Raw genomic sequence first — 26330 nt, 5'->3', positions numbered from 1 at the left:
GAATTTAGGTTTTAAAATATTTCGTAGGAGACAATAAATGCACGTGGTTGGAATGTAGGTTATCGGTATTGAAATATCGTTATACATAACATTGTGTTCCAACGTCATTACTACGAAGATAACGGTTTGTATGGAGAATTATTAATCCATTTAAAATTAAAAAGAACTATACGTGTAAATTCTAATGAATTTCGCATTTTGTCTTTACTCTGGAATCGCTTTTGACAGTTGAGCCGAATACGTCCGAATATACACGAAGTTCGCCTGGCCAACCACATACAAAAAGTACTTGATCTATTCTAACAGATGTCTCTGGTTTTGTTTCTCTCCCTCATGCTGAAGCCGTTGAAGCTTCACCTGTCATGACTGTCAGTTGATGTTGCCGTTACCCGCGTTGTCTGGAACTTTATTTCTGTAATATTTTGATTTGATTTTCTCTGATCAATTAATATCTGTATGCTATAGGTAGTTCTGTTTTTTTCTGATTTTGACACATCTGGCAACATCCTTGTTAGACAGTTGAACGTCTAGTGTTTATTTGTATTGTTGATTTGACATATTTTGAATCGTCATTGCGACCTCGTGTTTTCGTGTTTGCCATAAGGCAGTGCGTTAGGTGGATACATTGACATTTTTCTAGAGCTGCATGACTGTAAAGTGCAAACTAGTAGTTACTGTGAAGTTGATAGGAGTGCAAAAAAGGCAGTACAGTTACGAAAGACGTTTTCATCGGTTACCGTACGTCAATTTCGGTCTTTCTCAACGTGACACATGATGAAGTTTAAACGCCGTAAGTATATGTCTTTCATCCATAATGCTGATATTGACTTGTTTATTTCAATATTTACTTTTTTTGTGTTTCTTCTGAACATTGTTTTATTGCCGTTGTTTGGTTAGGGTAATAGTTCTATGTGAGCACGTGGTCGTAGCCGCTTCGTGTACAGCGCAGCCATTGAGCATTGCGTGGGGTTCACACGAGCAACACCAAGTAAATATGTCACTTCCCGACTGTCATAATGGCGGGAATTGAAATGCAATTCATCGAGATGTTTCTTAATTTTGTCTCATTACTCATTATGATATATCAGCCCGAACGTAGCATTTTATTACAAGCACACGATGTTTCCTTTTTTTTTTTTTTCTCTCTCTGGACAATTTAGCTTTGCTTTCCATGTTTACATCATGTTTGTAAAAACAGGTCTCGTGCTCATTGTGCCAAAGCTTGCATGACATGAGCTCTGTTGACGTGCAGAGTAGGTTATAAAAATATGTAATTACATAATTTGAGGAATTGTGCCAATAATGACTACGATTACAAATACCTGAGCTAACACCTGCACAAATATCTGTTCTGTCACATAGTTTCTTCATGTACTGGTATTAAAATTTTGATGTTTTAAGTATTAATAGTGTTATTGGCACATGGAATTCTCGTTACTATAGGCTTAGTTACATTTTTTTTTTTTTTTTTTAAGCAAGAATCACGTTATGTGGGTGATAGGTGATTTTGTTTTCTGTACAGGTTAGGAGACATTTTGACAGCGAAGTAGAAAAACTGTCTAGTTGATCTATCGTTAATAGAAAGGAGGATTGCGGTCCGATTTCCGGCCGGATTAGGGATTTTAATTTTGGTTAATTCTTATCTCGGAGACTGGATGTTTTGAGTTCGTATTAATATACATTCAAGTTCAGCTAAATGAATGAATGAGGAACTTTGGGACCGCGTCAGTACTTCCATTTATGTTCTGTATGTATGTATATATGTAAAATGCCACTTTGCTCTGATTTCATACCGTAATTATTTACGTGTTTGTTACCGCTCCCTCACCCTTTCAGATGAATGAAACTTGATGGTGCCACGGAATTCTGCATTAGGAATTGAAGGTTATGATTTTGGTGTTATTAATTTTGAGAAAGCTTTCCTACTCGTTTACTCTCCGAAGAGGGCCGATGACCTGCGATGTTAGGCCCGTTAAAACAACAAGCACTCTCCGAAGAGCTTCTGCTAGCACCAGATTTCTACGTTCGAAACCTGGTGCTAGCAGCTATTATTCTGTGTGTTTTTCCACTTGCTCCAGGAAAGAGTGAGGATAGTGCAGTTCGTAACACTGTTACGAAGTTCCGGTAATCTCATTGTTTGGTCCCTTAATATAGCGTAATCGGTGCCATTAAACACAGATCGGTCCTACGCTTTACAGGTATCTGAAGATCTGAAATAGGCACGTGCAGTAACTTAAATGACGCAGAATTAAGCAGTGTTTATTAGCTGCTGCTCGGACAATAAATTATACCTTGTTCAGAAACTGATTAAAAATGTCATACTTCAAAACATGTTTGAAATGTAAACGTTGGTTTTATTTTAATCAGTAGTTCAGTTATAGGTCTAGAAAATCATTTCTATTACTCAGCCATTTGTGCCCAACTTCGGCAGATGATTTACATGTGCACCCCGTTTAACAGCGACCGCCGGACTTGGAATGATTTTTCTCGAGTATGCTACGTACCGTACATTGCATACATAAGTTTTGAAATAGCAGCATAAATTGTAATACAGTGTGTGTTTTCATTTGAGGAACTTTGGAATGCCGTCAGTACTTCCCTTGAGCATGTACTCTCTCTCTCTCTCTCTCTCTCTCTCTCTGTGTGTGTGTGTGTGTGTGTGTGTGTGTGTGTGTGAGAGAGAGAGAGAGACCGGGAACTCGCAGTTGAGAGATGCTCTCTGCTGAATGAGCCTCATTCGAACCTCTATCCTAGGATTTGAATGATGGCTACTTGGGTGAATGGTCGGCGTGTGGCTTTCGGTTCGGAGGGCCCGGGGTTCGATTTCCGGCCGGGTTAGGGATTTTAACTTCGGTTAATTCCTCTAGTCGGAGACTGGGTGTTTTGAGTTCATCTTAATAGACATCGTACAACAAATCAGCACAGAAGCGCGCAGTAGTGAATACATCCCTTCACATTGAGTTGGCGTCAGGAAAGGCAACTTAGCTAATTACATATAAAATGCCGACCCCATGTATCTGGGAGGAGGAAGATAAGAAGAAGAAGAGTGATGTATCCTACCTAGGCTTGACGGGCGGGAATCTTCTATGCTACTACAACTCCATTGGCTATGAATGTTCCGAGCTGTCAGTGGAGAGATGGCGTGAAATTACATTATAGTAGACGAATAAACTTGAATGGAGGTTTTAAATGTAGGAAAGATCATAATATGAAGATAAAATTGGAATCCAATCCAAGAGGACAGATTGGGGCAAATATTCATTTATAGGACAAGGAGCGAGTGATTGGAATAATTTATCGATGAAAATGTTTGATAAAATTCCAAGTTATTTGGAAACATTTAATAAAAGACTAGGGAAACAGTTGATTAGGAATCTGCCTCCTGGGTAGTAGGCCTAAAGGCAGGTGATTGATTGATTGATTGATTGATTGATTGATTGATTGATTGATTGATTGATTGAAGTAGATCACATGATCTGTAACTGGCGCTATTAATGCTTCCCTCTGACAACGGTTTCTCTTAATCCTCCTTGCGTGTCTCCTTTTTTCTTGTTCTTATGTTTACCTCAGAACTCAAATTACGATGTGTCAACATCGAGATCAGCCCTATCTGGGGTTACACAGAATTTTATTTTGGGCGGAGGAAATGAAGAGACTAACCTGCATACAGTTCTAGAACACTGAATGAGACGCAACCATTATGAAAAACTATTATAATCCATGAGTTGTAATGCAGAGATCTCCCGGTTTTTGTGTGGTAGGTCTATATAAATACAGTTTCCTTGTTTCCTACAAAGTGAATTTTACAAATTTTGCGTAATACTTGTTTATATATATTTTTATGTTTTTCAAGTTTTTCTGGAACCGTAGCAAACTTACCTACAGTCTCATCAGACACGTGCATATTACAATGAATCGTCAGTAAGGCAAGTCCATATAACCGTGATTCGTATGTTGTATTTCTCCGATATATATCTGAATTACCTCAGTATGTGAAAACTTCTTTCTGCAGAAGCAGTCGAAACTGGTCAAACAGGAAAGATCTTTAGAAACACATATTAGGAAAATATTGTTTTAGGAATGTCTGTTTCACAGGATTATTTTCTCGCCTTAATGAATATTCACTTTGTCATTTCCACATAACGCAAGTCGTTTCGGTAGCACTGCACAGCAGGCTGAATAGATGGAAAATCACTGACTTGGCATCAACGATAACCAAAGAAGTCGTATCGTAAGAAAACTTCCCTTAAGATAAAATAAAGTTTTCCTTTCTGAAGCAGTATTTCCCTCTATGTACTGACTTGAGTTAATGAGTGTAATTTAATTTTGCATTTTTGATGGAGGACCAGGAAAGAAGAAATTTCGCCCGTGGCTTAGGGACTATTTGGTTTCCGAAGTCTGAGATATTTGTTTTGCTTTACTTATTCTTTCTCAAACTGTGTACGATAATCGATTTCCCAGTAGTGTGTGTATCACGTTCTTAGAGTAGCTGCATTATTCAGGATCCCGATGTTCGAACGCCGGTGATAGGGCAGTTGGCAATTCAATGATTCTTCCCCTCTTACAGTCGGCATTCGAAAGAAAAAAATGACAGATATGGCGCGAGTATAAATCAGCTGTTCTGCATTGCCAAATGGAGTAAGCAGTTTTGTTTCGAAATAAAAAGAGCTATGGTTTCCACACGCTGGTCAAAAATGCGAACATATTTTATGCATGTTTACATTAATGATCATCCCAAAGTTAACAAAACATGCAATAATACAAAATTATATAACCAGCCAATTTGATTCTGTCCAGTATATTTAATAAATACATCAGTGGATCTACAGAAGTGCGTATTACTACCATTTTAACAAATGCGGAGTAACATTGCATCAACAAAGTAGCCATGTGATACTAGCAACTCTGTCGTCTAAAACAGCCATTGTATTCACTCGTGCCAAAATCTTACGAATATCTAGTGGTACCATTCTAGTGGTTTTCCTAAATCTTTGGTGTCTTTTAATTTCGGTCTGGTGGTGTTAATTCAGTCTAGTGGCTAGTAGGAACTCTGAGGCTTAAATCCAATCATTACTAAGGATTATCGAAGGCTACATTCGGGAGTAAAAATCATTCACTTAATGAAATGAAATGACGTATGGCTTTTAGTGCCCGGAGTGTCCGAGGACAAGTTTGGCTCGCCAGATGCAGGTCTTTCGATTTGACCCCTGTAGGCGACCTGCGCGTCGTGATGAGGATGAAATGATGATGAAGACGACACATACACCCAGACCAATAACCAATTAAGGTTAAAATTCCCGACCCTGCCGGGAATCGAACCCGGGACCCCTGTGACCAAAGGCCAGCACGCTAACCATTTAGCCATGGAGCAGGACATTCACTTACTAGAATACTAGTTTTGATCAGTTTTCTTCTTCTTATTTCTTTTCCCCACACCTTTGGGGTCGCGGATGCGAACATGTGGGTTTGGCCCTGTTTTAAGGCCGGATGCCCTTCCTGACGCCAACCCTATGTGGAGGGATATGATCGCTATTGCCTGTGTCTGTGGTGGTTGGTAGTATGATGTGTTGTGTGAATATGAAGAGGAGAGTTGACGCAAACACAGCCATTCTCCGAGCTAGAAGAATTAATCAGGCGCGATTAAAATCCCCGATCCGGTCGGGAATCGAACGCGGGACCATGCGAACCGAAGGCCTCAACACTGACTATTCTGTCAAAGAGTCGGACGTATGTTTTTATCATAGTGTGTTCAAAAACGTTTAGGGCAAACAGGTTACGAGACCAACTACAGCAATGAGGGACTTTTTTGACAGGACTAAGTGTTAATAAACTCTACTTCTTTCGTTCTCAAAACCTCTTTAGACGTACAAAGGGCACTAGGAAAATTTTGCAATACGAAAAAACGGTTGGGTGGACATCCCTGTTATGGTGAGGGGTGAAAACCGGTCTAGAAGACAGCAAGGCGCGATCTTCACACCAGTTGTTACCAAGCAGTGGGATTGAAAGCAAGTTATCAGTGTGGTCTAAAGGTGAATATCACGCAATTATCCGCTACAATTTTTCTCGTGGATTAACTGTTGACCAGTGCCTGGAGGAAATGACTCCTGTGCTGGGGAAAGACTGCCCACATCGGACAACAACTTTCCGCTGATACAAAGAGTTCCAGAGGGGAAATTTTGGGGTTGAAGACGATCCTGGTTCTGGGCGACCGTCTGAATCAGTGACTAAGGAAAAAATTGAAACTGTGAGGAAAATGTTGCAGCAAGAGAGGTGGTTGACGTATCGGCAGGTAGAAGAGACCCTCCACATTCCTGCACCAGTTATTCATTCAATTCTACACGACCATCTCCATGTTAGAAAGGCTTGTTCCCTTTGGATGCCCCATTCACTTTCAGAGGAACAAAGGACATATCGAGTGAAATGGTGCCGAAAAATGCTAAAACAGTTTGAAAATGGGACTTCGCGTAACGTCAATAGCATCGTTACAGGTGACGAAACGTGGCTTTATTATTACGATGTCCCAACAGAATCCCAGAACAAGGTGTGGCTGTTTGAAGATGAGGGTACTCCTGTGACTGTGCGAAAGTCAAGGTCAGTGAAGAAAAGGATGATTGCAGTATTCTTCACTAAACGGGGCATCCCGATTCGGGTTGTGCTAGAAACACAAAGGACAGTTACTGCAGAGTGGTACAGTGAGCCTTGTCTGCCTCGGGTTATCCAGGCTCTCAAGCAGCTCCGTCCAAGGTCACGGCTCAACACTTGGTTCTTGCATCACGACAATGCTCCAGCACATCGTGCTAACGTAACAATGGATTTTCTTGCCAGGTCAGAGTTGACTGTGCTTGATCACCCTCCATAGAGTCCTGATCTTGCCCCATGTGACTTCGTACTCTTCCCAGAAGTGAAGATGAAGCTGAAAGGGCAGCGTTTTGCATCCGACGAGGAGCTTCTGGCAGCATGTGATCAAGAGTGTGAAAATGTAACCGAAGAAAAGTGGCAGAGTTGGTTCAGTGACTGGTTTCGACGTATGGAGAAGTGTATTGAGTGTGGTGGAAAGTATTTTGGAAAAGTCTAAAGCATTTACTCACATTGCAAAACTTTCCTAGTACCCTTTGTATAATGTTATTGGTATCATTTCTTGAAGTCAGCCGTTTGAATGCAGTAGGCCTAATCATTTTTACCATTTGTAACCAACGACAAAATCTGAACTTGTGAAATGGAAGCATACGAATGAAACTAGACCTTCGGTGTCATGTCCTGAATCATTGTGATGCCAGTGGGAGAAATTGATTCAAACAGTCGGGCTGAGTAGCTCAGGCGGTAGAGCGCTGGCCTCCTGAGCTCCACTTGGCGGGTCCGATCCCGACTCAGTACGGTGGTATTTGAAGATGGTCAAATACGCCAGTCTCGTATTGGTAGATTTACTGGCAGGTAAAACAAATACCGCGGAGCTAAATTCCTGCACCTCGGCGTCTCCAAAAACCGTTAAAAAGTAGTTAGTGGGACGTAAACCCCATAACATTATTACTGATTCAGACAATTAGCAGATGATAATAAATTGGTCTAGTGGCGAGGAGGAGAGCAGATTCAGATTGTTCGATTTCATTTTAGCAGTTTGCACAAGTTTTTATAGGAATCCCTTGCCCCAACTATGGCATACCTACTTCACTTCATAAGGAAAAGGAATAACCATATCATGTCATGGCCATCAACTACATCATCTATCTTGATCATTAATGGGAATTGATTCTGGTTGGCAGTACTGCCAGTATTGGACTATAGTCATAGGACCCAGAAGAATGCAAGTTGGTTCATCCCGATAGGGCGTGTGTTCGATTCCCCGTCAGGAAGTCGAAAAGTTTAAGACAGGAGATTTTCACTTCCAGAGGTGCACATGGCCCTGAGGTTCACTCAGCCTACACCAAACATGAGTACCAGGTTAACTCCAGGGGGCAAAGGCGGTCGGGCTTAGAGCTGACGCCAAGTGCCGAGGTTACGGATAGTGGAGGCCTTTACCTTCCACTCCTCCAAGGGCCTTCATGGCCTGTACAGAGATGACTTTGCTTTTTGCTACTTGTGTCTTGGTATAGCAGATAGCTTTCCTTGGTCATTATCGTAGACGAAAGGGTTGAAAAAATGTCTGCTCCTAACTCCTCGAGGACGAAACTACAGTACAAGTTTTTAATGTTTATAGTCTTTATCTCTTTTTGCTTGAAAAACTGTGATTGTGTGTTTCATAAGCTAAATACAATAAAATATCCTGGCCAGTATTTAATCCTCCGTGGATATGAAAGGCAAGGGATATTTTCTTGTTACCGAATATTTAAGATTGATTCCGTTGCCAGACCAAAGGCTACTTCCACGTAGGAATTGAGAAAGCAAAATTGGATGGCTGCGCTCCAGGCGCATATCTTGAATGCGATTTTGCGATGTTTTCCACGTTCCGTGAAAAACGCTGGGGTAGTTTTTTTTAGACATTAAGTTCAACTCCGAACTTTTATATCTATACACCGCAAGAATATTGGCTTGCCCTAGTGGCTCTCAACTTGATAGACTGGTGACGACAACGGGTCTGCTTGCCATATCAAACATGGCTTCCATTCACTTACTCCTGTCTCTTCATCTCCGTTGACGGGTGCAGAGTGGGTCTTGGCCCACGGCTCTTACGTGGCTCTACGCCTCTGTATTCCGGAGACGGAGAGGGGCTGGTTCCACCGTCGGCTATCCTGAGAATAGTTTTCCATTCTCCTGCACTAAGGCGAATGCCGGGACAGTTCCTAGTACAGGCCACGGCCGCCAACCCTCTCACCTTCTCATATCTCTTCGATACAAATCTCCGAATCTGAGAGGTGGCGTCACCGTCTAGCAGGCCCGCCTGCTCCTTCAGGATAGGAATGGAAACATTTAGTAGTAGTATTCTTCACCTCTTGTCTCGTTCGGTCAACTGGTGTTGTCTTGCTACCTCGACGTGTTAGGTCTGCAGTTCATAGAAAGTCTATAATTCTTCCCTTTCTTTCGCCATTGCCTTCATTAACCGACGAGTGATACAGTATTTCGTTCTCTTAAGAAGGGATGCTTCTCATTATACTTCTCCTTAAAACGTTTTTATCACCGGGCGAGTTACCCGTGCAGTTAGGATCGCGTAGCTGAGAGCTTGCATTCGGGGGGTGGTTGGTTCGAATCCCATCGTCGGGAGCCTTAGAGATGGTTTCCGCGGTTTTCCATGTTCACACCAGGAAAATGGTGGGGCTGTACCTAATTAAGGCCACGGCCGCTACCTTCTCAATCCTAAGCCCTTTCCTGTCCTTGCGTAGCCGAAAATCTTCGATATGTTAGTGCGACGTTAAACCAATAGAAAAAATACGTTAATCGTCATCGCCACTCATGAGTACACAGGACGGATGGCAAGATATCACCTGATCCTAAAATGAATAAACTGTATTCGAGGCAGAATTCGCATTTGCTTTCACCAGGTTACCGCAATATTTCCTTCGACGTCAGTACCTCACATAACTCACCGGTACACCGTTATCTAGACCAGAGATGCTCACGCTGGGCATTCCGTCCGGGGGGCGCCCAGAACTGTAAGTGGGCGGACTGGCAGGCGATGAGCGCAGCGTATGCTATTCAACCACAGTACGTTGTGGCTACGTCACAGGCCTTGAAGGATGGGCGAAATTCTCCCAGTCACTCTCGATTACTGCTGCGATACCCAAGTTTGAAATGGGGGCAGAAAATAATGCAAGAAAGAGGGCAGAGATCCATGCCACTTTCAATTTACGTTATAAGAAAAAGTTATTTATGTTCATTGCCGTTTATGTTTTTTTTTTTTTTTTTTGGTATTTGCTTTACGTCGCACCGACACAGATAGGCCTTATGGCGACGATGGGATAGGAAAGGCCTAGGAATGGGAAGGAAGCGGCCGTGGCCTTAATTAAGGTACAGCCCCAGCATTTGCCTGGCGTGAAAAATGGGAAACCACGGAAAACCATATTCAGGGCTACCGACAGTGGGGTTTGAATCCACTATCTCCCGATTACTGGATACTGGCCGCACTTAAGCGACTGCAGCCATCGAGCTCGGTTTATGTATTTTAACCGAATACAATAAAGAGTTAGGCCTACAACCTCAATTTTTTTTATAATGTGCGTAATAAATTCACTATTACATTTCAAGAAGTGCTTTAGAAACAGTTTTAATATAATACGGAGTTACGGTGAATAAGCTGTGGCTTGTGGTCGTTTGGGTTTAAATTATCTGATAAACTCACCAAAAATCCAATCATGCTTACCGGGAATAACATCAATGAGGTTACTTATTTGAAGGCATACTGTACATCTACCTGGTAGATATATTTACGTTGTTTGTGTACTTTAATCTTGGATAGTAAATATATATGTCCTCACTTGTGATTAAACTCCCTCTCGCCATTTAGAGGCTAGTTATTACCACCGCACGCCTGTTAAATCTTAAATACCGGGCGAGTAGGGAAAACTTACACGCATCAAATAGTTCTGAGATGGGCGCGTGCTTACCCCTCGCACCACTTACCCCGCATTCACGCGACTTGTCGTGAGACGACCATAGCACGAAGTGTCGTTTGGTCAGCACGGTCGTTATTCTTGGCATTCGTGACGGGGGCTCACCGTCAGATAGCTCCGTCAAGGCCTGACAAACATCTGTTCTGTCCGTGGTGACTTGTGAACTGAGGTGCTGTTATGTAGTTTCAAAGTGGTAGTGTAACTGTGCCTTAGTTACACATTTACTGCATAATGAACAGTTTTATCATTAATATGCATTGATTCAGAGAACTCGCATTTGTCACAACTGAATTTTGTAGCTTAGAGCGTAGTATCTGTTACTCCTGCCGTACCTACAAGCTGCCACTTCTCGTCATACCTAGATAGTAATCTGTACTCTGTAGGCCGACGGGCTGAAAAGCGGTCGCTTAGTAGGCCAGTAGCCTCTGGGGGCCGATAGCGCCAGGGGATGTATTTATTTATTTATTTATTTATTTATTTATTTATACCGTGCGAGGTATAATAATGGCGATATTCACGAATTTACAGTTTTATTCCTCGAGCATTGGTGACGTCGTTCAGTCGTCATGGTATTGAATCAACTGGAGATAGTATCCGGCTCGTTGGCTGAATGGTCAGCGGTTCAGAAGGTCCCGGGTTCGATTCCCGGCCGGGTCGGGGATTTTAACCTCAATTGGGGCTGGGTGTATGTGCTGTCTTCATCCTCATTTCATCCTCATCACGACGCGCAGGTCGCCTAAGGACGTCAAATAGAAAGACCTGCACCTGGCGAGCCGAACCCGTCCTGGGATATCCCGGCACTAAAAGCCATACGACATTTCATTTCAACTGGGGATGGTGGTGGTCTTTTTCGTGATTGTTTTAGTAAGCTGCAGAACCACATGATCATTAGCCCCCATCAGTAACATAACAAGACGACTATCGAAATTAAACGTGAAGGAACGATCACTCGAAGAATTAGGAGAAAAGAGTTTAAAACGGGGGAGGGGGTTATGAAAGCTGATTTGAGAACTGTTGTTACCATACGCTGGTCCACAACGTGAATGTATTTTAATAGAAACTAGCTGTTTGGCAGTGCAACTCAGCTGTTTTACCCTCGCCCATAATATTCGCCATGTTCTTTCTTGTGAATATCGGACTACAGAATCTGAAGATCAACCTTTATGTTTTGTTCGCTGGCTCTTCAGAATACTCTGAAGCTATACATTAATTAGCCGAGAGTTGTGTACACTTCCAACTCTTCAGCCAAAAGGTCATTAGGATCAAACTCAAGGATTTTTTATTTTCATGTTATCTTCATTATACGAGCGCTACTAGACTTTCCAGCACCAAAGCGAGAGTTAAGGACGCCGTTTCATGTAAACTATGTACACTTAATACTAAAGCATAGTACGTTTCAGCTGCCTCTGCAGTCAGCTGTAGCAAGCCTGCCTCTTTGAAAGAGGCCTTGGGTTCGATTCCCGGTCAGGCCAGGGTTTTGATAGAATTCCAGTGTGGTTCGCGTAAGCTTTATAACATTATGAAGAAGTAGAAATGATTCATATCTTAGGTGGAATTCCTTTTAGAGTAGAGATGTGTTCAATGCGATGTCCAGGGACCCACCAGCCCACCCCCAGAAGTACATTTACTGGTATAACCTAATAAAGAGTAGTACACGCCATTCTCCATTGCAAGAATAGCTACTGTCATTGCTAAGGGTAGGGGCATGATTTTTTCTCATTAATTTATGTTCGATTTCGCGAAAAGGAAACAGGTTTTCGTGTTATTTCGCGAAATAGGGCCAACCCCATCGCTTTAATTTTGCGTTAACCATTTCCTAAAATTATTCATAAAATGTTCAATTCGTAACATTTTGTGAATTGTTTATGCGAAATATTGATAAGTAAATACAGAGAAACAATATTGAAAATCATTCATTAGGCCCTGTTCCGTACGTAATCTTGATTAGAACTATAATATAGCCCTAATCAAGATTACATAACAAATTACCCATTCACCCTGTATGTCCGTAGTTTCCATCCTATATTGTCATACTATTAAGGGATTTTATAGAATGATAATACGAAGAGATACTTCTGTCGAAATAAGAAAACCTTATTCTATCTTCTGTTGCCCTTCACACGCATTATATTGGAATACAATTTCAAGATCGTTATTTTCTATAAATTTCGCTGCATTGGTAAATTGTGCTTTAAACTGGCATTGTCGCTTTAATTCGCTGCAATTCGCCAAAACAAAATCACTAATTTCTTAACCAGATTAATATGATTCGTTAAGATATCTCAAAATCACTTCAAAATAGTTCTTGTCGCGCTTATCGTCAATGCGAAAAAATGATTCCTCTAGCTATGGGGAACGTGCAAATTACTACTAGCGCTAAAGGTGGCGAAACTGTAAGGTAGTGTGCAGCCCATGTTGAATTAACTAGCGTACAACTGTGGTGGTGATTGATGGAAATATTTATTTGTTATTTGTATAAAAGTGAACACGTTATTTACATACAGAGGGGATATGGAGCGTTCTCGTTGTGCTAAACGATAGTTGTGTCGTGAACTGCTATAATTCAGAACATTATAAGTTACTAGTGATTAAGATTTTCGCGTTGGCATGGAAGGAATGCGAAAAAAGACAGACAAAAATGGAAATTGGCAGTGAACCGAATGAAATAATCGTGAAATAATACCAGAAATATTTCATTCATACATAACTGACCCCTTGAAAATAACAGTGGTGTAAAATTATTCAATAAGACATTAATGACGTTTCATAGGTTCCTTGTCGCTGTTTATTACAACGCTAAATTCATTGACCCGGTAATTAATTGTGTACTGATTCCAGATTTCTCTTCTTCTTCTTCTTCTTCTTCTTCTTCTACTACTTCTGCCGATTTTCCCACGACGTGTGTGGGATCGCGGGTGCGACTGTGTCGCACATGTGGATTTCGCCCTGTTTTACAGCGGGACGCCAACCCTGTGTGGAGGAATGAAATCTCCGTTGCGTGTTTCTGTGATGGTTGATTCCAGATTTCACTCTTTCTTTAAATAAATCCGAATTAATTCCTGCGAAAAATATTAAAGGGAGTTATGACTGAATTTAGAAACTCCTTCAGTTCTGATTCTATTTTTACCAAATTTAGGTTTTACATTTAGGTACAAATAAACACATATTTAACCAAATTAGAGATATGTACAGTAGATGTATTGATTCTAACGATTTTTTCAGTTTTCTAGTAAACAATACTAGGCAGATACCCATGCATTTCTACGGTTTTCAACAAAGTTATCTTTCAGAGTTTATAATTTTGGAGAGATCACTGTCTGCTACCCTATAAAATACACCCTCAGTTCGTACGTCAAAGGGTTTTGGAGGAATGGTTATGTATTTTCGGATCTCAAGACTCATTTGAACCCCATACAATTGGAATGTTTTAAAACTGTATGTTATTTAACATGTAGGACGTAGATGCGACCAACCCGTGAAATTTTGACTTTACGTCGAATAGTAAGGGAGGAACGTTTTGTTTTAGGGGTGCATTTTTTAAATTATTATTTACCACCTGTCACATGGAAGACCAACTTTCATGTAAATGCTCGTGGGTGAAATGTCTAACCATCGTCGTCTTGGTCTCCCTCTACTTCTCTTACCCTCCATAACAGAGTCCATTATTCTCCTAGGTAACCTATCCTCCTCCATTCGCCTCACATGACCCCACCACCGAAGCCGGTTTATACGTACAGCTTCATCCATCGAGTTCATTCCTAAATTAGCCTTTATCTCCTCATTCCAAGTACCTTCCTGCCATTGTTCCCACCTGTTTGTACCAGCAATCATTCTTGCTACTTTCATGTCTGTTACTTCTAACTTATGAATTAGATATCCTGGGTCCACCCAGCTTTCGCTCCCGTAAAGCAAAGTTGGTCTGAAAACAGACCGATATAAAGATAGTTTCGTCTGGGAGCTGACTTCCTTCTTACAGAATACTGCTGATCGCAACTGCGAGCTCACTGCGTTAGCTTTACTACACCCTGATTCAATCTCACATACTATATTACCATCCTGGGAAAACACACAACCTAAATACTTGAAATTATCGTCCTGTTCTAGCTTTGTATCACCAATCTGACATTCAATTCTGTTGAATTTCTTACCCACTGACATCAATTTAGTCTTTGAGGGGCTAATTTTCATACCATACTCAATGCACCTATTTTCAAGTTCCAAGATATTAGACTGCAGGCTTTCGGCACAATTTGCCATTAAGACCAAGTCGTCAGCATAGGCCAAACTGCCTACTACATTTCCACCTAACTGAATCCCTCCCTGCCATTTTATACCTTTCAGCAGATGATCCATGTAAACTACGAACAGCAAAAGTGAAAGATTACAGCCTTGTCTAACCCCTGTAAGTACCCTGAACCAAGAACTCATTCTACCATCAATTCTCACTGAAGCCCAATTGTCAACATAAATGCCTTTGATTGATTTTAATAATCTACCTTTAATTCCATAGTCCTCCAGTATGGAGAACATCTTTTCCCTCGGTACCCTGTCATATGCTTTCTCTAGATCTACGAAACATAAACACAACTGCTTATTCTTCTCGTAGCATTTTTCAATTACCTGGCGCATACTGAAAATCTGATCCTGACAACCTCTCTGTGGTCTGAAACCACACTGGTTTTCATCCAACTTCCTCTCAACCACTGTTCCCACCCTCCCTTCCAAGATGCCAGTGAATACTTTGCCTGGTATACTAATCAATGAGATACCTCGATAGTTGTTGCAATCCTTCTTGTTCCCTTGCTTATAGATAGGTTCAATTACTGCTTTTGTCCAATCTGAAGGTACCTTACCAACACTCCACGCTAATTTTACTACTCTATGAAGCCATTTCATCCCTGCCTTCCCACTATACTTCACGATTTCAGGTTTAATTTCATCTATTCCTGCTGCCTTATGACAATGGAGTTTTTTTTTTTACCATCCTTTCCACATCCTCAAGCGTAATTTCACCAAGTTCATTTTCCTCCTCCCCATGAGCTTGGCTGTTTGCAACACCACCAGGATGATTTCCTTTTACATTGAGAAGATGTTCAAAATATTCCCTCCACCTCTCCAGTGATTCCCTGGGATCTATTATGAGTTCACCTGAATTACTCAAAACACTGTTCATTTCCTTTTTCGCTCCCCTCCTAAGATTCTTTATTACTGTCCAGAAAGGTTTCCCTGCTGCTTGACCTAGTCTTTCTAGGTTATTGCCAAAATCTTCCCATGACTTCTTTTTGGATTCAACAACTATTTGTTTCGCTCTGTTTCTTTCATCTACGTACAAATCCCTGTCTGCCTCGGCCCTTGTTGGGAGCCATTTCTGATAAGCCTTCTTTTTACGTTTACAGGCTGCTCTCACTTCATCATTCCACCAAGATGTTCGCCTTTTCCCATCTTTACACACAGTTGTTCCTAGGCATTCCCTTGCTGTTTCTACTACAGCATCCCTGTATGCCACCCATTCAGTTTCTATATCCTGAACCTGCTTACTGTCCACTGTTCGAAACTTCTCCCTAATCATATCCATGTACTTCTGTCTAATTTCCTCGTCCTGGAGATTTTCTACCCTTATTCGTTTGCAGACAGATTTTACTTTCTCTACCCTAGGCCTAGAGATACTTAGTTCACTACAGGTCAGATAGTGGTCTGTATCATCGAAAAATCCGCGAAAAACTCGTACATTCCTAACAGATTTCCTGAATTCGAAGTCGTTAAGATATAGTCTATTATGGATCTGGTACCCCTAGCCTGCCATGTGTAGCGGTGTATAGCCTTATGCTTGAAGAATGTATTCGTAACAGCTAAACCCATACTAGCACAGAAGTCCAGCAAACGCTTCCCATTCCCATTAGCTTCCATATCTTCCCCACATTTACCAATCACCCTTTCATATCCTTCAGTTCTATTCCCAACTCTCGCATTGAAATCGCCCATTAGCACTATTCCATCCTTGCTGTTGACCCTGACCACGATGTCACTCAATGTTTCATAAAACTTGTCAACTTCATCCTCATCTGCACCCTCACATGGTGAATGCACGGCCACAATTCTTGTCCTAATTCCTCCCACTGACAAATCTACCCACATCATTCGCTCATTTACGTGCCTAACAGAAACTATGTTGCGTGCAATGGTATTCTTGATAAACAGCCCTGCCCCAGACTCTGCCCTTCCCTTTCTAACACCCGTCAAGTACACTTTATAATCTCCTATCTCTTCCTCGTTATCTCCCCTTACCCGAATATCACTTACTCCTAGCACATCCAGATGCATCCTCTTTGCTGACTCAGCCAGTTCTACTTTCTTTCTCCCATAAGCCCCATTAATATTGATAGCTCCCCATCGAATTCCATTTCGTTCGTCAAGTTGTTTCCAAGGAGTCCCTCGCCTGTCAAATGGGAGTCTGACTCCGTTACTCCCATAGGTCCGAGGCTTGCTTAAAGTGTTCTGAGCTCGGTAAATTCATGAAGCAGGATGCTACCCTACTTACACGTAGTCCAAGTGAGGATCTCTCTTCTAACGGGTTATGGACCACCGGTGAATTGTATAGTCCTAGCCGCCTGAGCACAAGGAGGGCCATGACTCAGAATATGTCCGAGATGCCCGCTCCCATTCCATAGCAACTGGTATCCCGACTCTCAGGACCACTTACTAGGCCACTCAGCCGTTGCCCATGGTTCACGATCTAGGACGTAACTACAGTAACCCACAAACATGAACTTAGACTTTAAAAAATCGAGAGTGACCCTGGAAAGTACGGATTCGACACTATTTTCGTTTATTTTTATATCTCACCCCTCCTCAACTCCCACCACAAAGGGGACTGAACTTGGACTTTAAAACTCCGGAGTGTTACTATTCATCTCAGCGACCCCAAAAACTATGGATTCGACACTATTTTCGACCATGTTTATATCTCACTCCCCTCTAACCCCACCACCACAATGGGGCATAAACTTGGACTTATAAAAAATCTGGAGTGTCACAATTCAGCTCAGCGACCCCAAAACTGTGGATTCGACACTATTTTCTATTATTTTTATATATCACTCCCCCATCGCTCCCCCCCCCCCCTTCCGAAGGGGCTGAACTTGGACTTTTAAAAATTCCGTAGTGTCTCTGTTCAACTCAGCGACCCCGAAAAGTATGGATTCGACACAATTTTGGATGATTTTTATATCTCACCCCCTCGCCCCTATGGGTTCCTGGGGGTGTTTTAACCCCACGTGGTTTGTCTCCTGATACTAAAAATCCGGAGTGTCACTATCCATTTCAGCGACCCCGAAAACTATGCATTCGACCTATTTTCGATTATTTTGATATATCACCTCCCCATCGCCACCCCCCTCCCGAAGGGGCTGAACTTGGACTTTAAAAAATTCCGTAGTGTCACTATTCATCTCAGTGACCTCGGAATGTATGGATTCGACACTACTTTCGACGATTTTTATACCTCACCCACTCGCCCCCTTCCCCTCGTCCCTAAGAGTTCCTGGGGGTGTCTTACCCCGGCGTGGTTTGTCTCCTTGTACTAAAAATCCGGAGTGTCACTATCCATCTCAGCGACCCAGAAAACTATGGATTCGACACTATTTTCGATTATTTTTATATATCACCTCCCCATCGCCCCCTATCCTGAAGGGGCTGAACTTGGACTTTAAAAAATTCCGGAGTGTCACTGTTTCATCTCAGCGACCCCGAAACGTATGGATTCGACAATACTTTCTATGATTTTTATATCTCGCCCTCGTCACCCCCCCCCTAAGGGTGCCTGGGGTGTCCTACCCCCCACGTGGTTTGTCTCCTGATACTAAAAATCCGGAGTGTCACTATTCAGTTTGGTAACCCCGAAAACTATGTATCCGACACTAGTTTCAATTATTTGTGTATATCACTCCCCCCTCGCCCCCCACCCCAATGGGGCTGAACTTGGACTTTAAGAAAATTCAGAGTGTCACTATTAATCTCAGCGACCCCAAAAAGTATGGATTCTCCACTATTTTCCTTTATTTTTATATATGAACCCCCCTCGCTCCCCGTCCCCGCCCCTAAGGATTCCTGGGGTGTATTACCCCCATGTGGTTTGTCTCCTGATGCTAAAAATCCTGAGTGTCGCTATTCACTTTGGCGACCCCGAAAACTGTATTCAACACTATTTTCGATTATTTGTGTACATCACTCCCCCCTTGCCCCCACCACAGAGGGGACTGATCTTGGACTTTTAAAAAATCGGAGTGTCACTATTCATCTCAGCGACCCCAAAAAGTATGGATTCTCCACTATTTTCCTTTATTTTTATATATGAACCCCCCTCCCCCTACTCCTAAGTGTGTTTGGGGTGTCTTACCCCCACGCGGTTTGTTCCCTGATACTAAGTCAATAAGTGTATCAAATTTGGTTTAATTCGCTCCAATGGTTTAGGAGGAGATGTGGTACAAACCCACCCACATACATACAATGACTTTTATATATAGACTAGCTGATGCACCCGTGCTTGATGTACCCGTGCTTCGCTACGGGATTATCAGAAAGACTGTCTGTGTGGTTTTCCTACCTGAAGTCGTCAGAAGGAATGTAGTGATTAAAAGCAATGTTATATAAAATACTCGATCAAATTAATAAATCGCACATTTTTTCACTTTTAACGAACAGTAGCCTACTATGGTGCCGATCCAACAGTCCAAAGTTCCAGTGCTGCAATGACCTGACCGCAGACAGCCGTGAACATTTCTCTGCCATTATTCCGTTAAATATGCACACTCCTCATTCCAATCAGTGCCTCAGAGTAGGAATTGAATAGCTCGAATGCTATGATGAACCAGTTTGTTACGTATCAGTAGTATCAGAAATGTATCTAACTCCCCAGCTACTTCCCGCCAATTTTCAGGCAGGCTGTTATATTCGGTACGACCGGGTGAGTTGGCTGTGCGGTTAGGGGTGCATAGCTGTGAGCTTGGATCCGGGAGGTAGAGGGTTCGAACTCCACTGTCGACAGCCCTGAAGATGGTTTTCCGTGGTCTCCAATTTTCACACCAGGAAAATGCTGGGGCTGTAACGTAATTAACGTAGAGACGGCTTCCTTCCCACTCCTAGCCATTTCGTATCCCATCGTTGCCATGAGTCCAAACTGTGTCGGCGCGACGTAGAGCAAATTTAAAAAAACTCGGTATACAGCAGTAATCCCATCTATCGGAGATGAATGGCAACAGAGACACAAAGCAAATCACAACAAACAATGGTCAATGTAATGTTGTTGTTGATCAATGTTATCATCTTTCTCTGTTGTAGGCCTTCACAATCAGTTTTCTTTCGACTCTGTAATATAAGGCCGTCTTATAAAATAAATTATAGCGTAGACTGTAGTTTCTTATTCCCCGATTTTACATACCGATTTTCATTAAATTCTGTTTACCCATTTTCTCGTGACGGCGCTGATATGATCTTAGCAACAAAAATCGATATTCAAGAATATCTCCTTTATCACAGGCGGTACGGTCAAAATATATAAGACATAAATGATCGGAAATTTAATACTATGCAACTTTATTTCTATAGTAATAGTCAATAAGGCCACTAATAACACAAATATTCCAGAATTAAATTTTGGGCCTTCCCCTAAACTACCATTTCGCTCAGCGTGAATAAAGTTATTTATGGCTTAGATTGTAGCGACTTATTCCCCGACTGTGCATACCGATTTTATTTACGATGGGATAACTAATAAAAAATATTTTAGAATTAAATTTTAGGCCTTCCCCTAAACTACCATTTCTCTCAGCATGAATAAGAGTATTTGAGGCGTAGATTGTAGCGACTTATTCCCCGACTGTGCATACCGGTTTTCATTAAGATAGGACCACTAATAACATAAATATTTGAGAATTAAATTTTAGGCCTTCCCCTAAACTACAATTTCTCTCAGCGTGAAAATGATTAATTATAGCCTGGATTGTAGCGACTTATCCCCGGACTTCACATATCGATTTTCATTAAATTATCTTCAGCCGTTTTGTCATGATGCGTGTACATACACACAGACAGACAGACAGATCGACAGACAGACAGAAATTACGGAAAATAAAAAAATGCATTTCCTTGTTACTATGGACATGACTGATACAGAAATACCACCCTTTTTAAATTTTGAGCAATGTGTGTATATATATATATAGAGAGAGAGAGAGAGAGAGAGAGATACATAGATTAGCAACCCGCTACTGCTCATCACCTGCTACATGTTTTACTTTCAAAAATTCAGAATGGAAAGTTGAACTGTAAAGAGATGCACATTCAGTCATAGAACGTGTTCGTTCTTTCTGTCCTTTAGTTCCGCTTCTGGTTTTCCTGGTTTCCCATTTTCACACCAGGCAAATGCTGGGGCTGTACCTTAATTAAGGCCACGGCTGCTTCATTCTCACTCCTAGCCCTTTCATATCCCAACGTCGCCATAAGACCTATCTGTGTCGGTGCGACGTAAAACAGATTTTTTAAAAAGTTACTCTTCCCAATTTGTTGGAAAGAAAATATTTCTCGGCGTCTCCGAATTGAAGCACACCATCTGTTAGAATAGCTTTCCTTTGACTACTGATGAACACGGCCAGTGGTTTGTTCGTTTCCAGTATTCAAGAGCAGTGTCTGCGTCTCGTGACTTAATTATTTGATCCACACTTTTACCTTATTTTCATTTTTCATCTTAAAATCATGTTGAGATACCGATCAGGATAGCTCTTGTCTTTTTCCTTCCTTTTTTAAGCACTTGTCACGGTTGCCACTATCCATGGTTCCGCAAGACAAGCAACTTCGATTCATACCGTCGGTCATCTTTGAAATGGCTTCCCGTGATTGAGGTGACCAAGGGAGGCCATACAAGCAGTTACATTTCACGTTTCATCCGTTGCGATCCGCTGCGAGGATGGGGAGGGTGAAATAAGGTAGATTTCCGTGTCACTATAAAGGAGTTGAGTGAAACATCTCATAATTGTGTATTATTTATTCAAAATCATAATTGTAATACCCTATGATAATAAAAAATAATGGGTGCAAGAGGTACTACACTCAGGATGATGGCCGAGTTGTGGAAGAGGTTTGCCATCAAGGAAAGCTACCTAGCCACGATTGCCGAGGCTGCTGTGCGTGCGTCCGTGCTGCTTTAAGGAACCATTTATATTCCAAGACATAAACATTGTACAGTACTGTTGTATTATGGTTATGGCAAACCCGTTGAGGGCCACTTTCCTAAATAAAAGATTATATCTACGACCAAATATCTGAACAACCTTCAGGTTTGTAAACAGGTGTTTTATTACCAAAAATAGTTCATTGCGTTTATTTGACCCGAAAAAAAATTCCTTGAAGCCTTTTTGCCTCGTAATTTCCATTATATCAAACTAATACCATTTTATTTCTGTAGCATTATAGGAAATTAACAGCCTGTCAAGAAAAGGAATGTGAGATCGCTAAATGCTGCCCTTAGGTCAGTGGCACATTAAAACAAACATTAGCCTATGTAGCCTGTCTGCCTCCTCCCGATACGTCCGGTGCATGCTTGGAAATGCCGAAACGTGCTTCGTAAGGAGTGCCATAGAGTTAGTATATAATACACTAGAGGTAGCATTGGCGCTGCAGTCGCGTGCGAAGTTGAACGAGCGCGCTGTTTGGCAAAAGCTGGATTGTTTGGCACTGTCACTAATGGAGCTTCCCAATAAATTGAAGTTTATACTTCTTTGAAGGAAAATGTCAGTCTCCTGTGCAACTTATGGCTGCATAGAGTGGTTCATAAAGGGCCATAGCATATCATTTCACAGGTATTTTTCCTTGAAATTCATTTTCGTACATGACACTCATTGTCATGTGAATTGGCCTACTTGAGCTGACTTCACAATTGATTCCCCTGTCGGCGTGAATGAGATTCTTTGGATCTTACCTTGAAGACTGAAATTAATGTTTTACGAAATATAAGGGATGACATTTTCCTTTCACTGAATGGCCATGCGCATGATACCGAGCGAATGGCTGCAGGCTTTAGGTCACGTAGCTGTCAGTTTACATTCAGGACATAGTGGGTTTGAACCCCACTGTCGGAAGCTCTGAAGATAGTTTCCAATTCTCACACCAGGTAAATGCTGTAGCTGTACCGTAATTAAGGCCACAGTCGTTTTCTTCCCATTCCTAGCCCATTCCTGTCCTATAGTCATCGTAAGACCTATGTATGTCGGTGCGACGTAAAGCAAATTGGTACAAAAAAGAAAATAAGGAAAGATGTGCATGATAGCCTGGAATTATGGTCCGTTTTTCACTTTTTGTGTGTATTTATAGTAGGCCTATTAAAAGCTATTGAATATATTTTCTGTATATACAGTTTGTTACTTTCCCTTCAAACAATGCGTGTAGGAGTCACCATTCATAGCTTACCACATTTTACAATGTAGAGACTAGATGTGCCACACCGTGTGAACATCTGAGTCCTTTACTTTCGTCAATATTATTATTCCTTTAAATGCCATACAGGACTGTATACAAGCATAATGTATAATAGACTGAACGAGTTTGCGGTGCGGTTAGGGCCTCGCAGCTGTAAGCTTGCTTTCAGGAAATAGTGGGTTCAAACCCCACTGTCCGCAGCCCCGAAGATGATTTTTCGTGTTTTTTCCATTTTCACACCAGGCAAATGCTGGGGCTGTACCTTAATTAAGCCCACGAGCGCTTCTTTCCCTTTCCCAACCCAGCATCGCCATAAGGCCTATATGTGTCGGTGCGATGTAAATCAAATTGTAAAAAATATTGTAACTACTTTTTCAATTCTCTTCAGTCATATGTTTTATCACTCTCCCTTTCCATTAAAGGAAATCATTTTACAAGTTAAAATCTTAAAGCAAATCATACATTTCAGGAAAAGCTAAATAAAAACTCCATAATAGGCTGAAACCACAACCGAATGTCATATTTCCACTTGTAATGATGTTTAGAAAACATCGACAATAATAATAAGAAGAAGAAGAAGAAGAAGAATTATTAAAAAAGTGGCTTTACGTCCCACTATGTACTTGCACCGTTTTTGGAGACGCTGAGGTGTCAGAATGTTTTCCCCACGAGAGTTCTTTCATGTGCTACAAGAGGCTGACTTATTTGAGCACCATCAAGTATCACCGGACTGAGCCAGGCTCGAACCTGCCAACTTGGGCTCAGAAAGCTAGGGTCTAAACCGGCGATGATAATATTTTGTCTACTTTACCCCAAAATCTCGCCAACGTTTTTAGGCCTAAAATCTCGCTCATCCGCTTCGCACGAGAGAGGACATTTTCGGTCGTTGGGCAGAATTATACCAAATTCATGGTAATTTACACAAAAAATAGCAAATATACGAGCCCTCCTTCTAAACGTATGTTGTTAGAAGACTTAATATGAACAGTAAATTGATTTTTGTTACTTAACTGCACCTGAACACCGTCCCCTTTAATTACGCATTTAATCCTGTATTCATGCTTTTTTGGCTTTCTTTTTTACTGGAGAGAAGCATCACAAGTATACTGTAGTATCTGAGAATATTTACATGTAAGAATTTTAAACCTTATGTATATCCACACAGTTTTAAAAGGCCCCGATTTAACATTGATGAGTACGGCGGAATGAGCTTTTTGCCAAACACCTGCGATTTCAACATGCTCCGCTCGCTACACTGATTCTCTCGTAGACGGTGGCGCCAATGCTACCTCTAGTGAATCATTTACTAACTCTATGAGGAGTGCCAGCGCTCTCCGCTAGCAACCATTTTGTGTAGCCCCAGATTTATATTTTCTTGACTGTATCGGTATATGTTCACTGGAACTTTTTCATAGTCACTACAAGACTAAATACAGCAATCGTCTCTGATCTAAGCTGGCTGTGATATTGGAAATGTGACCGTTATTGACCCTGATGTAGAATAGGTCTGCTCCTAACTGAGGTAGTAATGGAGCTTTCTTTACTTCGGCTATTGCAATGGAATCATTATCAACCATTTAAATAAAATAGTTTAAAATAGTAATTGCTATTCAATAGATTTTATCACGATTTCATCCTAAACAAATAAACTGGCATACAGCCAGCCCTGCCGTCTAGGAGTAACGAGCTTGCCTCTTACCCAGATGCTCCGGGTTTGATTCTCGGTCTGGTCAGGGATTTTTACCTGGATATTTTGAGCTATCTGACGGTGAGAAAATGGCCCTGGTCTAGAAAGCCAAGAATAACGGCCGAGAGGATTCGTCGCGTCGACCGCCCGTCACTTCTTAATCCCCAATCCTTCAGAATAAACAGCGTTGATTATTGTTTTCATTTTTAACATTTATGGTTGTTTATTCACTATGCTCACCGAGCTCGATATCTGCAGTCGCTTAAGTGCGACCAGTATCCAGTATTCGGGAGATTGTGGGTTCGAACCCCCTGTCGGCAGCCCTGAAGATGATTGTCCGTGGTTTCCCATTTTCACACCGGGCAAATGCTGGGACTGTACCTTAATTATAGCCACGGTCGCATCCTTCCTGCTCCTAGCCCTTTCCTATCCCATCGTCACCATAAGGCCTATCTGTGTCGGTGCGACGTAAAGCAGATTGTTAAAAAATGTGGTGGTGGTGTTCGTGGTAGGGGAAACGGGAAATTCTTAGGCAACTTAGTGTTGAGTCTTTTATATGTTTATATGTTCGACATCACGTACCATGAAGTGCCGAATGGGAGCTTTCTTTCTTTCTTTCTTTCTTTCTTTCTTTCTTTCTTTCTTTCTTTCTTTCTTAATCTGTGTACCCTCCAGGGTTGGTTTTTCCCTCGGACTCAGCGAGGGATCCCACTTCTACCGCCTCAAGGTCAGTGTCCTGGAGTTTCACTCTCTGGGTCGGAAATACAACTGGGAAGGATGACCAGTACCTTGTCCAGGCGGCCTCACCTGCTATGCTGAACAGGGGCCTTGCAGGGAGATGGGAAGATGGGAAGGGATAGACAAGGGAGGGGGAAGGAAGCGGCCGTGGCCTTAGGTACCATCCCGGCATTTTGCCTGGAGGAGAAGTGGGAAACCACGGAAAACAATTTCCAGGATGGCTGAGGTGGGAATCGAACCCACCTCTACTCAGTTGACCTCTCGAGGCTGAGTGGACCTCGTTCCAGCCCTCGTACCACTTTTCAAATCTCGTGGCTGAGCCGGGAATCGAACCCGGGCCTTCTGGCTGATCAGCGGTCGCTTGGTAGGCCAAGGCCCTTCAATTGCCATGGTGGATTTTTTTTAAACTTATGTTAACATACTATTTGCATAATTATAATAATGCTATACTGTTAAGTGAATTGGGAGATACTGCTTCCCCTTTGCACACTGTAATGGATTTGAATAAAGCTGGGAGGTATTAATGTATACCTTTAATGAGATTTCGTCTAACATGTCTTACTATACCAGAACCTCATAATCACTAAAAATGGAGTTACTACCTTTCAGGAGCAGACATATTTAACGTGTACACTTTATATTCCCAGAGATGCGTTGGTTTGCAAAGTACGGTTTTTGTTAATTAGGCAGTCTATTTGGAAGGTGTCGAAGAAACTTCTTTATTACTTCGTCGTGGATAGTTTTTGTTTAGCGTAGCTCCTCCAAAAGTCTTGAGTCTGTCTTGACCACCGATAATGTGTTCCAATTAGCACACCTGTCTTATCCTCACAGTTCGAACGAGTCGCAGAAAAATGTAAAACGTGATGGCTTATGAGTGTATGACCGAATGGTTGGTG

At 41.8% G+C, this 26330-nt stretch overlaps 1 protein-coding gene across 1 annotated transcript in view; it reads left to right on the top strand.

Annotated features, from left to right (window-relative positions):
* The first annotated feature begins 385 nt into the window (after window positions 1-385).
* Window positions 386-26330, top strand: part of LOC136874184 (homeobox protein TGIF2) — a 583995-nt gene continuing 558050 nt past the window's right edge. Inside the window, exon 1 of the mRNA XM_067147779.2 lies at window positions 386-790. The gene's annotated coding sequence lies outside the window, so the exon portion shown is untranslated. The remainder of the gene's footprint in view (window positions 791-26330) is intronic.

This window comes from Anabrus simplex, chromosome 5, assembly GCF_040414725.1.
Source record: "Anabrus simplex isolate iqAnaSimp1 chromosome 5, ASM4041472v1, whole genome shotgun sequence".
In the NCBI taxonomy this organism is placed as follows: Eukaryota; Metazoa; Arthropoda; class Insecta; order Orthoptera; family Tettigoniidae; genus Anabrus; species Anabrus simplex.
This window is presented reverse-complemented; position numbering and strand designations above follow the sequence as displayed.